Consider the following 18,275-nt stretch of genomic DNA (forward strand, 5'->3'; position numbering starts at 1 on the left):
TGGCAGCCGCTACTGTTTTTAAATTACTCTTACTAATCTTTCTGGGTCACAAAATAAACTTTTAACATATTTTCAGGCGAGAAAGTAGCTGTGTAAACATCAAATATCTGCTCGGTTTATCAAGATATCGCATATTTGCAAAAGTGCTTCGACGTTTTCGGAGATGTCTGCTACCCACCAGCTCGATAGCAAGCCGAGAGCTCGAGGGTCACTGAAGCCGCCGAGAACGGCACAACTTCCAGCACATCATTTTCGGGTTTGGTGATGATTTATGGCATTGGCAACTCCCATTGTGTGAGTGCTTGTTTCTTTTACTCTCCTCCACTCTTTGCTATCTAATGTGAGTGTGGCTGTAAATACAGATTATTTCCACAGCTAGTAGCAAATCAAGGTCTTCACTCCAGTTAAATGATTCCTACACCTGTTCCTCTCTTGTCCTCTGTCCTAGAAAACCCTCGGTGTTCCAGCTGTTACCTCCTTGCTGTCTCCTCTTGATTCATACCTTGGAAAGGAAAATTCTACCTCAGATTCCCTCACCTGTTCAGCTTGAACCTGAAATGAATTCTCCCGACAAATCACCACTTCACTGATTAATCCTCTACCTTTGCACACAGGGACACATTTGATCAACTGACTCATTTAGTTTTGTTAATAAAAACTGTAAATCTGTTCTTAGCCTTAGCCTGTGTGCTTTTGGGACTCCAGTTCTAGTATAACTATGAGAAAATGGCCTGACTATATATGTGTACTCTGTAAGTCAGCAGCAAAACTGAGTTGGTCTGTCCATGCCTTACAATGTTGTAACACAGCATGGAAGCCTACAGGCATTCATGGACCAAGACTACTAGAGTAAAAACTGCACCTCTAACTGAGCACTTGTATTGAAGTAGTCAGATAAACAAAGATCACAGAATACTGACTGAGATCACAAGAGGGCGCCAAACCATAAGAAACTAACAAACACTGGACACATTTGACCTACACACAATGATGTTTGAAGTTTGTCATATATCCAAAAGTCAAGGGTTTTATAATTATTAACTTTCTTAATACAGGATGCAGGACAGCGAAAATTTTACATTAATGCTGCCAGTGCCTCTGGGTGTGAGGAACAATGTAAACTTTACTAAACTAAAGCATTATTTATTTTTAGTAGTTGTAGTTATCAGTACTACAGGGAGTGCAGAATTATTAGGCAAATGAGTATTTTGTCCACATCATCCTCTTCATGCATGTTGTCTTACTCCAAGCTGTATAGGCTCGAAAGCCTACTACCAATTAAGCATATTAGGTGATGTGCATCTCTGTAATGAGAAGGGGTGTGGTCTAATGACATCAACACCCTATATCAGGTGGTGCATAATTATTAGGCAACGTCCTTTCCTTTGGCAAAATGGGTCAAAAGAAGGACTTGACAGGCTCAGAAAAGTCAAAAATAGTGAGATATCTTGCAGAGGGATGCAGCAGTCTCAAAATTGCAAAGCTTCTGAAGCGTGATCATCGAACAATCAAGCGTTTCATTCAAAACAGTCAACAGGGTCGCAAGAAGCGTGTGGAAAAACCAAGGCGCAAAATAACTGCCCATGAACTGAGAAAAGTCAAGCGTGCAGCTGCCAAGATGCCACTTGCCACCAGTTTGACCATATTTCAGAGCTGCAACATCACTGGAGTGCCCAAAAGCACAAGGTGTGCAATACTCAGAGACATGGCCAAGGTAAGAAAGGCTGAAAGACGACCACCACTGAACAAGACACACAAGCTGAAACGTCAAGACTGGGCCAAGAAATATCTCAAGACTGGTTTTTCTAAGGTTTTATGGACTGATGAAATGAGAGTGAGTCTTGATGGGCCAGATGGATGGGCCCGTGGCTGGATTGGTAAAGGGCAGAGAGCTCCAGTCCGACTCAGACGCCAGCAAGGTGGAGGTGGAGTACTGGTTTGGGCTGGTATCATCAAAGATGAGCTTGTGGGGCCTTTTCGGGTTGAGGATGGAGTCAAGCTCAACTCCCAGTCCTACTGCCAGTTTCTGGAAGACACCTTCTTCAAGCAGTGGTACAGGAAGAAGTCTGCATCCTTCAAGAAAAACATGATTTTCATGCAGGACAGTGCTCCATCACACGCGTCCAAGTACTCCACAGCGTGGCTGGCAAGAAAGGGTATAAAAGAAGAAAAACTAATGACATGGCCTCCTTGTTCACCTGATCTGAACCCCATTGAGAACCTGTGGTCCATCATCAAATGTGAGATTTACAAGGAGGGAAAGCAGTACACCTCTCTGAACAGTGTCTGGGAGGCTGTGGTTGCTGCTGCACGCAATGTTGATGGTGAACAGATCAAAACACTGACAGAATCCATGGATGGCAGGCTTTTCAGTGTCCTTGCAAAGAAAGGTGGCTATATTGGTCGCTGATTTGTTTTTGTTTTGTTTTTGAATCTCAGAAATGTATATTTGTGAATGTGGAGATGTTATATTGGTTTCACTGGTAAAAATAAAAAAAATTGAAATGGGTATATATTTGTTTTTTGTTAAGTTGCCTAATAATTATGCACAGTAATAGTCACCTGCACACACAGATATCCCCCTAAAATAGCTAAAACTAAAAACAAACTAAAAACTACTTCCAAAAACATTCAGCTTTGATATTAATGAGTTTTTTGGGTTCATTGAGAACATGGTTGTTGTTCAATAATAAAATTATTCCTCAAAAATACAACTTGCCTAATAATTCTGCACTCCCTGTATACTAGTTTAATAATTATTAACCACAGCTTGGACAACATTAAAGTATCGTGAAGTTGAGTAGACTCAACAATAAAATTCAATACTGTATCTCCTACTTCTAAATGAACATAAGAGATAACTTAACTTAAAATAAGATGGTTTATTAACATAAATTGTGAAAAGGAATGGACCTACATGTGTAACCCTCATCAGCTCTGAGACCCTTTTTACAGACAGTATTCCTACCATATTTACAGGCTGCATATGCAGAAATTGTAAAAATGTGTACATATCAAAACATGATAAAAATCTTCTGATTGTGTAAGGGTTTAAAATGAGGTAAATGAAAGTCCTCATACCAACTGTCAAGCACAATGGTGGAGGGGTGATGATGATTGATAGAGTTGACCAATGTTCTGCATAACTCAGTTACTTTTTTGAAGAAGTAACTATATAATTAATTGCCCAACATTGGTCATTATGTACTGTATTTTACAGACAGAGAGTTACAGGAATCTCTCACAGACCACAGACTCATAATACAAGTCAGAGCTTTATTAAAAAAAAAAAAAATAGAAAGTTGTGTTTTCAAAATTGGAGTTCAAGTTATTTTTACTTCCAATAGTGTTAACATACAACACAGGTCATGAACAATATATATATATTTTTTTTATTGTAAGTGGGCTAAAGCAGTTAATTAAAAGTAGTCTAACATAAATATAAATGCTGGAATTTGATTCTTTTAATAAACCATGTAACTTGGATGGATTCGATGCTGCTGTGACCACAGTTCACACGTCTGCTGTTGCTCACAGTGGACCAAGGGATCGCTCAGGGAGTTTGTGTGTTCGCTCAGACACATGAAAAATTAGAGGGAACATTGGGCCTATGACATTCAGTACCCAGTTATTAAAATGTTAAGTGTAAATCATCCCCAGCCCACAATAGCAGCTGAATTTACTACGATTTCAGATCTTTTTACACGTCAATAAGAAACTACCGATGTGTAAAACAGGCTGACAACAGAATGACGTAAACCACACTGCTGCAACTGTGCAGCTCTCAGGTTTGATCTATTGTTTCTCTCTGTTTTTATGACATTTTTCACTGTGGATTACAACAACATCAACATTAGAAAATACATTTATAGTAGGTGATCATTAATCAGTATTATTGGCACTATTAAAGGGCTCCAAAAATCAAACTTTGCTTAGGGCACCACGGAGGGCCAACCCTTTTTACACTTCAACAATTGTACACAAAATACAATCATCCATCCTTCTATCTATTTATTTTCTTCCGCTTATATGATTCAGCATCACAGGGAAGCTGGATCCCAGTTGTTTTTCACAGAGGGCCAAGCAGTGGAGGGAGCTGCCGACCTCCCAGCAATACATGTAAAAGCTTTATTTTACACTGACTCTGGTCATCTTTATCTATCATAAAAATTTGCTTCATGATCTGAAACATGTAAGTGTGTCAAATATGCAAATAGCTAAGAAATCAGGATGGGCTAAATCGTTTCTTACTGCACTTCTGTTAGGCGACTGAATAAAAACACAAAGTCAGCAGTCTGGCTATGAATGTCTTTAATGTTTCCCAGATCAGAATCACAGCATACAGTGTATAATAACTTCTAAAGTAAACAGAAATATCATCACCTCATTTATTTATATAATTTTACTTTACTTTTTTTAATAATCATCTTTTTTTTATTCCATTATTTAACATTTTTCTTCATCTCAAGTCTCGAGTTTCTGAGTTCAACAAAGAAAGTAGAAAGAAGACAACAGGTGCAGATTTGCAATGGACACCAAGCTGAGGGTTTCTCTGTGGGTGTCACTGTCTCTGTGCACGTTTGACACTGTGGACGTGACACAGGATCATCCAATCATCATGTTTTGCTTTGCTGACAGTTTTTGAGTGTTGGAATAAAATAAATCCAGCAGTTATACCACAGAAAGGACAAAGTGTGGCTCTAACAGCTGTTGAACACACACAGACTGTGATGTTCTCCACACGTCACCCATCGCTCTGCACTTTTCCAGCATCCAACTGTTTTTCTGCTACATAACATCACTGCAGGAGAAAAACAACGGACAGACAGACAGACAGCACAGTGTGACACGAGCAGGTCAGACCACCTGTGTGATCTCATGAGTCTGTGAGGATATGAGGCATCTTATGGTATCAAAGCCCTGGAGTCTGTCAAACATGGCTACATGTAAACACTGCTACATGTTAGGTGAGCTAACATTTAACTGACTGCACTTTTTTCTGTCTCAGTTTAGGTCATTTATGTCCTTACTGCGAATCACTGAAAGGCAAAGCTGGCTTTTATCGCTCTGATGTTACGCACATCATGCAGCACAGATTCATCTCTGATCACAAGACTCATATTTCAAAATAAAAGCGAGCTAAGGCTTGAAAAGAGGACGACGATTTTATGACAATCGCAGCGAAAAGAGCAACGAAAGGATTTAAAACTTGATGAAAATGTTTTTTCTCACTGAAAACTAGCAAATCCTAATAAACAGCATGACTGGCCCTCTGCTGTGAGGGGGCTTCAGTGGAGATGACTTCTGCTACAGCGACCTTCCTGCTACCGGATGGTCACATGATAACGATCAACGTTATGACAAAAATAAAATAAATGTTGAAAAAACAAAGACAAAACTGATCGGTGGTAAGGATGAACTCATTTGAAACCTCAAGCTAACGGCCATTTTTTTCTTCTCATTACAAACTGCACCTGTTGTCTTTTGTCATCACAAAATAAGCATATCATTCATTCACTCCAAAAAAACCCCCAAAAAAACAAAACATAAAATAAACAAGAAACTTAATATTTACAAATATTTTGTCTGTTTTTTTTCTTACACTTAAAAATGTACAGTTCTGATCTTCCAGATGTTTCGTCTCCATCCGTCTCCCAGGTTGGTATTTTCTTCTCTGTCCAGTGACCTCAGAGTGAGCGCTGAATGTGCCACAATGGCGCCCTCTAGTGTTAGCTTATAAAACCGACAAGGAGAAAGAACAGAGCCGAATGAAAGGACTCGTTTGTGTTCTCTCCTCTGCTGTAGCTGTGTGGTGCTGAGGTTAACTACACAACCCCTCGCCGCCTCCTTATACACAGGAGTGAGTACAAAAGGGTTCGTACGGACGCATCAGCCGGCCGTCCTTCTGCTCGACACTGTTAGCTGAAAGATGATCGGATCATCCTCTGTCCTGTATTTAAGGCTGAGAGTCTTTGTCCAGTCTCTTTTCCACAGCTACTGTCCACAGCACTGATCCACCTGCAGCACAGCCCCAGTCAGTTGTTTTATGATTTACATTGTGCACGTTTCCCTTCCAGTGAGCTTACAAAACCTGTGACAGGAGAAGTCAGGCATGTGTTTCCCCCACCTCCCCTTTTAGGCAGTAATAAAATAGAAAACAAACAATCAAACAGGCTAAAGCTAGAGCACAAGCAAAGACAGCACCGGTGACTAAGTTCTCCCATACTGGACGTACGCTACCACGTGGGCTCAAACAGCAGCACATCAGCTCAGTTTACATACTGTTGACATCTTCATCAGAGGATCAGCAGGGAGCGCTGCTGAGCTGCAGTCATCTCCACCAGAGTGACGGAGCAGGAATCACAAACAGCACAAACCCACCGTGTTGTTTCTACCCTGTTCAGGAGATCTGAGCCCCCATCCCTTTTTGTCATGTTGCAGCTCTGCACTGCAGGCCCTGAACGCCTCCCGGTTACCCTCAGTGTGCTTAGAGTTTAATTTACAACCGACGAGCTCACAGATCATCTGCAGGCAGGTGAACGAACCCTTAATGTGAGGATAATAGCAGAGCTGACCTGAGGTCAGAAATGGTCAGGAACGGTGTCGACACAGTGAAGTCAGGTGTTTGGGAATTTGTCTGATTATCAGATTGGGGGGGTCGGTGTTAAATAACAAAGGTGGTGTAGGATGGAGAGAGGAGGAGGGAGGGAGCAGTGATGATATGGAGGAAGGTGATTGGTTAAGCAGCAGGAAGGAGCTCATGCTGGAGTCTGAGTTTTTACTGTTGGCCTTTCTCTGCTTTTTGTTTATTGTTGTCTGACGCGGACCCGTCTACGCTTGAGTGATGCAGATGTGATATCACACTCACACAGCGACTGCCACTCCCACACACACACACACACACACACACACACACACACACACACACACACACACACACACACACACACACACACACACACAGACAGGAGCAGCATCAGTCTCTGCTCTGTTTTGTTAATAACGTAGAAAAATAATTTTGTACAATCAAGCTACATCGACGGACGCTTTACCTCACGTACCCTAAAATGAAAAAATAGTGTCAGTAAGATGAAGGCTGCACATGACACCATGACTGAGTTCACAGCTGTTGCTTTGATTCTAACGTTTAAGACTTTTGGCATCGACTCCGTTTTAATAAATGAGTGCTGGGAGGCGTCGTTTGACTTCAGGAGCTCCTGCGATGCTCTTACTCTGCGGGAGAAAACCAAAAACCAAAAGTAGCAAACATGGAGCGATATGACTCGTTTAGATTTTGGGAAACGTGCATCGACAGGTACAGTGTCCTTTTCCCCGCGTCTTTAAAAATAATTCATGCATAGATCCCCCACTGAGAAAACCCTTTTATATACTTTCTCCTTTGTACACATTTTATATAGAACTATATATAATATCATTTCTCTATATCTATATTTTCAGAAAAATTATTTCCACACAATAAAAAACAACAATTAAACAAATGCTTCAAACAAAACAACAAAAAAAGAGAAGATGAAAGAAAGAAAAACACGACTGAGGCCAGTTTGGCACTTTGTCACGAGAACATGACAGAACTCTGTTAGTTGACGGTAAATAGCGATACTCTATTTTTCTTTCGTTTTTCTGCTCCCTCGATGAGAAATGAAACACAGCAGTACTTACTTGGCACCTAAAAATGCTGGTAGAATGAAAGATATGAGTGTTTTTATAGTTATATGTTTAGTGTACGCCTCCCCCCTCCAAACTGCTCAGCAGATCGGGAATTTTTAGAGAAGAGCAGGAGGGAGGCGTGTCAAATGAGAGGAAGAGAGCAGTAGTAAAACAGGGATGTAGAAAAGAGAAGCATAATGTGCACATAACACACAGGAGATGGAAAAAGAGATGACGCCAACGTAAAAAAGAGAAAACAGCGAGGAGCGAGAGAGCATTCGTCCCTTTGACAAATGTTGGAGGTCTTGAGCCTGGAAACAGCAGACCGTCTTTGAAAACAGTATCTTTGAAAGATCTGAGTCACCCACCCCACCCCCACCCCAAACTGCTCATCTGCTGCTGTACACTTCAGTTGCACCTCCACATGCCACCAGTGGAGGGAGCTGCCAAGTTTTACAGCACATGACGCAGCAGGTGTAGTTGCTTTTGGAGAAAGAAGAGAATAAGAGGACAGAACGAAGGCCCACGTCTAGAGGCCTCCCTTCCAGAGCGGTAGCAGAGCCAGTGTTCCTGGTCCCTAGGTGGCGCTGTGTCGGGCCTGTCCCTACTATACCCTGGTGGTGGAGTGGGGGTGGGGCAGGGTGTTGTTGTGGCCGGTGGAGGGGAATGTGTTGAAGGCGTGAAGAGGCTGCATGCTGGTGATGGTGCTGGGGATCATGGTGATGGTGTTTGGCGTCATCAGCGGGACGTCGTCGGGGGCGCGGCGCAGCGCCAGGGTGTAGTCGGGAGGGCAGGCGGGCCGCAGGATGTCGTGGGGTCGCAGGGGCTCCATGTCGTGGTGAGCGTCGTGCTCCGAGTGCTTCATCTGCAGGGACATGATCTCCTCCTCCTGGCTGTGAGCCAGGTCGTTGGCGGGGCCGCCCCGCTGAGGGGACAGCCGGTGCCGGCGCATCTCGTGCCGCTTGTCACGCTTTGTAGTAAAGGGCGGTGAAGGCCAGGATGTTGAGGAAGAGGAGCGACGCTCCAACTGCAACTGTCACGCTCAGTTCGGTGGAGTAGTCGCGGGTGTCTCCGGGAAAGAGGTCCTGGGGCGGGCGCTCTGAGCCCTCGTGCTCGGGATCTGACGGGAAGGTAGGGTAAGGATGACGAGTGGTTCGAGGAACGTTGTCTCTGGGCCTCATGGTGCCGGGGTCACGACCTGCAGGGGAGCGCGTAGTGGTGGGAAAGAGCACGTCGTGCAGGCTGTGAAGATGAGGGACTAATTCCAGCCAAAAGGCCACTTTGTTAGCTCTGTAGTTGTCTCTGACACGAGGTTTCAAACCGATGTGAAGGTACTGCTTGTCCTTCGAGTTGAACTTGGTCCAGATGACCTCCTCGAAGCGGTTGGGCTTGGTATGAATGAACTTGGTGTCCTGAGGGACGGGCAGGTTGGGGTCCCTGGTGGAGCATAAAGGTTAAACGTTTCAGTTCAAAGTTATATTCAGTCTCCATTATAAGTAACATGTGGCATCAATACACTGAATACAGACAGGAGGCCCATTCTCTGTGCAACCTTTCAACTATCTAAGACCAACCGGCTGCTCTGGGATCTGGATGCTTTTGGTGAACCAGTGTTCAATTCTTCAAAGCCACACGAGAATTAAACTAGCAACCCAGATTCAAGTATTCAAGATGACTAGAAGGCTATCAGAGAACATACAGTAACGTGTACAGTTTACACTACGACATGAGGCCTACCCAGTCTTTGCGAAGTTAGTCCAGTAAGTCATGACCACAGCGCTCAGCATCACATCGTTCTTGGAGAAGTTGCACGGGAACAGGTCCGTGGCACCGATCATCGGTACGCCGAACACGTAAGTTATCTCGTCTCCGCGGCGTCGGCCCACTCGGGCCGCGTCTCGGTCTGGCAGTGGTGGTAGAACGTGTAAAAGTAAACTGGGGACTGAAACTCAGCATGGAGTTTGGCAGTGGCCACAGCTGGTGCCACCCACTGGTGGTCCGTAAACAGGGCCAACAGAGTCTTCCGCCGCATGTCTCCGTTGTCCCTGTCCGCCCAGTCTGTGTACATGAACTTAATGGTCTCCCTCAGGATGTCTTTGCCTGGTGAAGAAGCACAGGAGGAGACAAAAGGAGGGGGAAGAAAGATAAAAGTGAAAAACTGCTAAGAGTAAAGTAACAGCAGTGCAAGACATTTTTTAAGAGATCGGTCTGATCAAAAGATATGAAACCAAAGCAAATGTTGGTGAGATGAACCAAGAGCCAGGAAGTGAGTGAGAAATCTAGAGAGGAAAAAAAAAAGTCTTTCAGATAACAGAACGAGTGACAGGCACAGAGAGGAAGCATGACTGCATTATCCAAACATGTCTGTACTGTGACTGTGGTCCGGCTGTGACGGGTTCGCAGGCCGATCTGTCAGAAACAGCGACACTGAGACTGGGAGCCGACTACCTGGGGGATGATAGCATTACTGCCCACAGAGCCTCAAAGGTTAAGGCGCAGACACGCCGTGATGTGGATGAGTGGCTCTCTTTAGCACGCTTGTCTTGTTTGATGCACTTCACTGGGCTCACATGTTACTGATTCCATTCTTTACTCGCATGTTTTAAACGCTTAAAGCACTTTCACAGGTTTTTATATTCTTTTGAAAATTCATGTGAACTCAAGCTGTCAGAACTGTAATGTAAGCTTTGATAATTGTCCACATTTGTCATTTTGATGATTATCCGTTTATTTTAATGAATACAGCAAACAGAAAAAAACTAACAGATCAACAAACGCGGCTCCTAATAAGACAAAACCTGATGATGCTGCAAAATGCAGTTAAGTGAGAGGAGGCTGTTAAATGGAATAACTGAAAAAGTGGCAGTGTACAGAGGTGGCGTCCTCACCCTCTGGGTATCCGTAGAGGTTGTCAACAAAGTTGGAGATGGTGTAGTCGAACGCCGCAGCTGAGATGCCGTCGTTGTCCTCACTGTCGTCCACAAACTTCAGCCCCTCTGCCTGGTTCACTCCTATCAGGATGTCATAGTTTAGGAACTCCCCCTGGTGGAGAAAATGAGGAAGAACATGCTGAGTGCTGGAACAGAGCCTGTGTGCATCACAAGTCTATAACAGGAAGTGCAGCTGAAACACAGCTTTGTGAATTGGCAGCATTTCATTTCCCAGTAAACAAAATAAAGATTAGCTGTTGCCATGAAAGTCCTGCTATAAACTGTAATAATAACTGTAAGCACTTTTTAAGCACATTCAAGGTCGATTTTCAAGCTTTTCCAGCACATTACCAAAAACAGATGAAAGCATGTTTCACTTTCACTAACAGAGGCGAGGCTGCCGGATACTGATGCCACCAGGCCCTCTGACCACCACCAGTAGGCAACAGGTGAAGTGTCTTACCCAAGGACACAACGACCAAGACTGTCCAAGCCGGGGCTCAAACCAGCAACCTTCCGATTACAAGGCGAACCCCCAACTCTTGAGCCACGATCGCCCAGTGGGGACATTTCATTTTCCAGCAGGAAGCTTTTTGTTAAACCCTTTAGATCAGGGGTCGGCAACCGCACGCGGCTCTTTAGTCCTTATGGTGCGGCTCTGCGTGGTTTATGAAAATAAATTTTTTTTACTTGTAGTTCTAAATTGGAAGATTATTGTGATTTTGCAATATACAAATATACAAATAAAACACTGAAATTTTAAGTTAAGTTTGAAAACAGTTTAAAAAAAATAGGGCTTTGGAGTTGACATCACGCCGCAGTGCATTGTGGGATCACGGCGCCATGTCAGTAGGCCAGAAAGCAAAACAAGCACACAGTGTTGGAGTGTTGGATTCGGGACTGCCAGAACCATGCTCAAAATCAGCGCAAAAGACAAAGGGCTGTATCGCGACCGATTGTGCAAGACGCCAAGAGACGGTACTTTGAAAAAATTGTTACGGGCGCCAACCACTGTGACCTCGTTGTGTGGACACAGAGAGACCTTGCTGGGATTCGCGTCTTCCCTGCTGTGGATTTCTGGAAACCGCGCTTAAAGCAAGCACAAGACTTCTTTCGTAAACTGTGCCTTCCTGAACTTGTTGGGAAATACTTCTCGAAACAACGTGCTGCTCTAAATAGCCTGTAATGTTTCTTCACACAAAGTACAACTATTTACAATGTACTGTACATCCAAAAAAACAGCTTTAAGAATACTCAACAGGAGCAAGTGTCATTTGGCCCTGGTTTGACAACAACACTGGGGCACATATTAACAAAAACACAGCAAACCTTAACGATCTTATCAATCGTCACATGATAAGAGTAATCGGATTGGCATTGTAGTGTGTAACATTTTGAACTTGTTGCGCAAACTACCTGTTACTCGCTCAACGTGAATTCTCAGGTGGGCACGTCGTAGCCTTTTGTGAAAGCTGGAATCTTGACCTGTGCACACATCATTCCTGCAGCATCTCTGATGTCAAAGCCTCTGTCAGCCAATACTACGTCCCCTGGTAACAGCTTTTGAAGAATGCCACATCTCTCTGTGATGTGTTTATCTGATGCACGACCCCCCCATCCCCTGGAAATGAAAGAAATAGCTCCATGGGGTGTAATCCCGATGAGGTATTTTATGGTGTGTGTACCCTTGTAATGAGAGTATGTTTGTGCGCGTGCCTTTAAATTAGATGGTCTTTCTGTTCGAATCTCAAAACAGTCAACAATGATGGCTACTCGTTTTCCAAAAGTTTCAGTAAACTGTGGAGGCATTGTCGCCTGCAGACAGTGCCTCTCAGGCCAGTGCACCAGTGCTCCTAAGCGGGCATACAAAACATCAATGGTATCGGTGAAGACAGAAGACAGTGTTTTGTGGGACACATCGAATAGATGAAAAGATGCTGGACTGGAAGATCAAGTCTCAGACGCATTAGTGTGAGTAAGAGCATTTGGAAACCTGTCAGTTTCTTCGATATTGGCAGGAAATCTTTGACAGTGTTGAAGAGGGACATTAAGACAGCATAACAATGTAGTCCAGTGTAATATCTTACTTTTTCGGTATCGTCCTTTAAGAAAGTTTCATTCAGCTCTGTCTTTTGCAACTGTGCTCGAAGCAGTCTGTTCTCCTCCAACAGCCGGTTTATTTCTGCTCTGCCCTGTTGACTGCACACACAATCCTTCGTCTGCCCTTCAGCTTCCGTGACGCTGTCACTCCATCACCACTGTCCACATTTGCAGCTGGTACGTCAACCTCCACTTGTCCAACACAATTGCTGTCCACTGCCTCCATGACATGGTTATTTTGTTGTTGTTCTTCTGTCAGACCTTCATCGATCATCAAGCCTGTAAGATAAAAATAGTACATAGACAAAAGGTTAATGTACACCAATATTCCAATGACATGTGTGTGATTCATCTTTAAGTTATGTGTGGATTAGTGTACCATAAGAGCAATTTAGTATGTTTTTGGAGGGGGGGGGGGGTGTTTACCTGCAATGGGTGCTCTTTTTCGCTTCTGTTGCATACGCCTTGCGTGCCGGTCCGAGTCTGACACAGGTTTGTCGTCGTGCCCCAGTGTTGGTGCCCAGTCTGGATTTGTTACATCCATTTCATATGCTGGTTTGCCTGAAATAATGCCAAATCAAAAGCTACTCAGTCGACATGACGTGGTTGTGCAGCATCACACGTTAGCATGTTTTATCTCATTATCTATGACCGCAGCGCATTGAGAAAAAACACTAAACGCCTTTTAATAGTGATATGAATTAATTTAGAACTCACCGGAGAGAAAATGCCGCGAGCAAACCAACAAAAAGCTGGAGATTGCACGGAACTCGATATCCGCTCGTCTCACCGCTGCAATCCATGCCTGGCGTCTTTGTTTGGTGATATCGGATACATGGGATCCCTCACGTCGCCGCCAGGATGGAAAACGATGAAAAGAGCCCATTATCCAGTTTCTTGCCTTCACGATCGTGAGATCTAACGTTGCAACCGACTACACAACACGTACGAACCATAGCTGAAGCTGTCATGGCGGCGGGGGGCGTGGCCCGCCTCCTGTGACATCACGCTCCAAAGCGACAATCTCATTGGCTTAGGGAGTGATGATGTCATAGATCTTAAGAATCCTTTGATGTTTTTCTATAAATAGGGGTGAGCAACAGCAAGTTTCAGTTCGTTTCAGCAGCAGCATCAGAAACCATCCACGAGCTGAGAAATCATCCTGGAGAAGAAAAGCGCTCCTGGAAAAGTAAGAAAGTACGTAAAGAAGAAATGGTTCCACTTGTTCCAGAGGAGAGACGCTACGGCTTCCTCACCTGATGTAGCCTCGTCTTGCTCCACCTCTGTTAACCCCACCAACCAGTCCCGGCAGTTGATTGTCCCCTCCTGAGCCTGGTTCTGCCGGAGGTTTGTCCTCGTTTACAGGCAGTTTTTCCTCCCCACTGTCACCAAGTGGAGAGGAAACCAGTCCAACGCTGGTCTCTCAATCTCCCGTTGGAGAGCCAAAGATGCATGCTGACGTGAGGAGTCCTGCGTAAAACGACGAATTTTGCCCATTTTACATTTAAACTCCACCAAAGATGTTTTAAATGGATGAGGAATCATCCACTTAAAACATCTTTGCGAGTCGTTTTGTTGTGATCGTCTGACCAAGCATGCTGACGTGAGGAGTCACGATCGCGAGGAATTTTGCGCATTTTACATTTAAACGCAACCAAAGATGTTTTAAATGGATGAGGAATCATCCACTTAAAACATCTTTGCGAGTCATTTTTTTGTGATCGTCTAACCAAGCCTGCTGACGTGAGGAGTCACGATCGCGAGGAATTTTGCTCATTTTACATTTAAACGCAACCAAAGATGTTTTAAATGGATGAGGAATCATCCACTTAAAACATCTTTGCGGGTCATTTTTTTGTGATCGTCTAACCAAGCATGCTGACGTGAGGAGTCACGATCGCGAGGAATTTTGTGCATTTTACATTTAAACGCAACCAAAGATGTTTTAAATGGATGATTCCTCATCCATTTAAAACATCTTTGCGAGTCATTTTTTTGTGATCGTCTAACCAAGCATGCTGACGTGAGGAGTCCTGCGTAAAACGAGGAATTTTGCGCATTTTACATTTAAACGCAACCAAAGATGTTTTAAATGGATGATTCCTCATCCATTTAAAACATCTTTGCGAGTCATTTTTTTGTGATCGTCTAACCAAGCATGCTGACGTGAGGAGTCCTGCGTAAAACGAGGAATTTTGCGCATTTTACATTTAAACGCAACCAAAGATGTTTTAAATGGATGAGGAATCATCCATTTAAAACATCTTTGCGAGTCATTTTTTTGTGATCGTCTAACCAAGCATGCTTGAGGAGTCACGATCGTGAAGAATTTTGCGCATTTTACATTTAAACGCAACCAAAGATGTTTTAAATGGATGCGGAATCATCCACTTAAAACATCTTTGCGAGTCATTTTTTTGTGATCGTCTAACCAAGCCTGCTGACGTGAGGAGTCACGATCGCGAGGAATTTTGCGCATTTTACATTTAAACGCAACCAAAGATGTTTTAAATGGATGAGGAATCATCCACTTAAAAGATCTTTGCGAGTCATTTTTTTGTGATCGTCTAACCAAGCATGCTGACGTGAGGAGTCACGATCGCGAGGAATTTTGCTCATTTTACATTTAAACGCAACCAAATATGTTTAAATGGATGAGGAATCATCCATTTAAACATATTTGCGAGTCATTTTTTTGTGATCGTCTAACCAAGCCTGCTGACGTGAGGAGTCACGATCGCGAGGAATTTTGCGCATTTTACATTTAAACGCAACCAAAGATGTTTTAAATGGATGATTCCTCATCCATTTAAACATATTTGCGAGTCATTTTTTTGTGATCGTCTAACCAAGCCTGCTGACGTGAGGAGTCACGATCGTGAGGAATTTTGCGCATTTTACATTTAAACGCAACCAAAGATGTTTTAAATGGATGAGGAATCATCCACTTAAAACATCTTTGCGAGTCATTTTTTTGTGATCGTCTAACCCAAGCATGCCGACGTGAGGAGTCACGATCACGAGGAATTTTGCGCATTTTACATTTAAACGCAACCAAAGATGTTTTAAATTGATGAGGAATCATCCATTCAAACATATTTGCGAGTCATTTTTTTGTGATCGTCTAACCAAGCCTGCTGACGTGAGGAGTCACGATCGCGAGGAATTTTGCGCATTTTACATTTAAATGCAACCAAAGATGTTTTAAATGGATGAGGAATCATCCATTTAAAACATCTTTGCGAGTCATTTTTTTGTGATCGTCTAACCAAGCCTGCTGACGTGAGGAGTCACGATCGCGAGGAATTTTGCGCATTTTACATTTAAACGCCACCAAAGATGTTTTAAATGGATGAGGAATCATCCACTTAAAACATCTTTGCGAGTCATTTTTTTGTGATCGTCTAACCAAGCATGCCGACGTGAGGAGTCACGATCGCGAGGAATTTTGCGCATTTTACATTTAAACGCCACCAAAGATGTTTTAAATGGATGAGGAATCATCCATTTAAAACATCTTTGCGAGTCATTTTTTTGTGATCGTCTAACCAAGCATGCTGACGTGAGGAGTCACGATCGCGAGGAATTTTGCGCATTTTACATTTAAACGCCACCAAAGATGTTTTAAATGGATGAGGAATCATCAATTTAAAACATCTTTGTGAGTCATTTTTTTGTGATCGTCTAACCAAGCATGCTGACGTGAGGAGTCACGATCGCGAGGAATTTTGCGCATTTTACATTTAAACGCAACCAAAGATGTTTTAAATGGATGAGGAATCATCCACTTAAAACATCTTTGCGAGTCATTTTTTTGTGATCGTCTAACCAAGCATGCTGACGTGAGGAGTCACGATCGCGAGGAATTTTGCTCATTTTACATTTAAACGCAACCAAATATGTTTAAATGGATGAGGAATCATCCATTTAAACATATTTGCGAGTCATTTTTTTGTGATCGTCTAACCAAGCCTGCTGACGTGAGGAGTCACGATCGCGAGGAATTTTGCGCATTTTACATTTAAACGCAACCAAAGATGTTTTAAATGGATGATTCCTCATCCATTTAAACATATTTGCGAGTCATTTTTTTGTGATCGTCTAACCAAGCCTGCTGACGTGAGGAGTCACGATCGTGAGGAATTTTGCGCATTTTACATTTAAATGCAACCAAAGATGTTTTAAATGGATGAGGAATCATCCACTTAAAACATCTTTGCGAGTCATTTTTTTGTGATCGTCTAACCAAGCATGCCGACGTGAGGAGTCACGATCACGAGGAATTTTGCGCATTTTACATTTAAACGCAACCAAAGATGTTTTAAATTGATGAGGAATCATCCATTCAAACATATTTGCGAGTCATTTTTTTGTGATCGTCTAACCAAGCCTGCTGACGTGAGGAGTCACGATCGCGAGGAATTTTGCGCATTTTACATTTAAATGCAACCAAAGATGTTTTAAATGGATGAGGAATCATCCATTTAAAACATCTTTGCGAGTCATTTTTTTGTGATCGTCTAACCAAGCATGCTGACGTGAGGAGTCACGATCGCGAGGAATTTTGCGCATTTTACATTTAAACCCAACCAAAGATGTTTTAAATGGATGAGGAATCATCCACTTAAAACATCTTTGCGAGTCATTTTTTTGTGATCGTCTAACCAAGCCTGCTGACGTGAGGAGTCACGATCGCGAGGAATTTTGCGCATTTTACATTTAAACGCCACCAAAGATGTTTTAAATGGATGAGGAATCATCCACTTAAAACATCTTTGCGAGTCATTTTTTTGTGATCGTCTAACCAAGCATGCCGACGTGAGGAGTCACGATCGCGAGGAATTTTGCGCATTTTACATTTAAACGCCACCAAAGATGTTTTAAATGGATGAGGAATCATCCATTTAAAACATCTTTGCGAGTCATTTTTTTGTGATCGTCTAACCAAGCATGCTGACGTGAGGAGTCACGATCGCAAGAAATTTTTTCGCATTTTACATTTAAACGCCACCAAAGATGTTTTAAATGGATGAGGAATCATCCATTTAAAACATCTTTGCGAGTCATTTTTTTGTGATCGTCTAACCAAGCCTGCTGACGTGAGGAGTCACGATCGCGAGGAATTTTGCTCATTTTACATTTAAACGCCACCAAAGATGTTTTAAATGGATGAGGAATCATCAATTTAAAACATCTTTGTGAGTCATTTTTTTGTGATCGTCTAACCAAGCATGCTGACGTGAGGAGTCACGATCGCGAGGAATTTTGCGCATTTTACATTTAAACGCAACCAAAGATGTTTTAAATGGATGAGGAATCATCCATTTAAAACATATTTGCAAGTCGTTTTAATGTTGTTGAGTAACCAAGCATGCTGACGTGAGGAGTCACGATCGCTAGGAATTTTGCGCATTTTACATTTAAATGCAACCAAAGATGTTTTAAATGGATGAGGAATCATCCATTTAAAACATATTTGCAAGTCGTTTTAATGTTGTCGGGTAACCAAGCATGCTGACGTGAGGAGTCACGATCACGATGAATTTTGCCCATTTTACATTTAAACTCCACCAAAGA

The 18,275-nt window shown here is 42.9% G+C and overlaps 1 pseudogene across 1 annotated transcript; it reads right to left on the minus strand.

Annotated features, from left to right (window-relative positions):
- Positions 1-8,064: 8,064 nt before the first annotated feature.
- LOC146675255 (neuroligin-2-like) lies at positions 8,065-12,850 on the minus strand (annotated as a pseudogene). Its single transcript, XR_014910350.1, has 4 exons — positions 12,686-12,850; positions 10,557-10,710; positions 9,406-9,768; positions 8,065-9,105 (listed from the first exon to the last, which is right to left on the minus strand). The product of XR_014910350.1 is annotated as a neuroligin-2-like (transcript).
- Positions 12,851-18,275: the final 5,425 nt, after the last annotated feature.

This window comes from Rhamphochromis longiceps, linkage group LG3, assembly GCF_057381845.1.
Source record: "Rhamphochromis longiceps isolate RC_006_pf linkage group LG3, R_longiceps_female_GT1.1, whole genome shotgun sequence".
Classification (NCBI taxonomy): Eukaryota; Metazoa; Chordata; class Actinopteri; order Cichliformes; family Cichlidae; genus Rhamphochromis; species Rhamphochromis longiceps.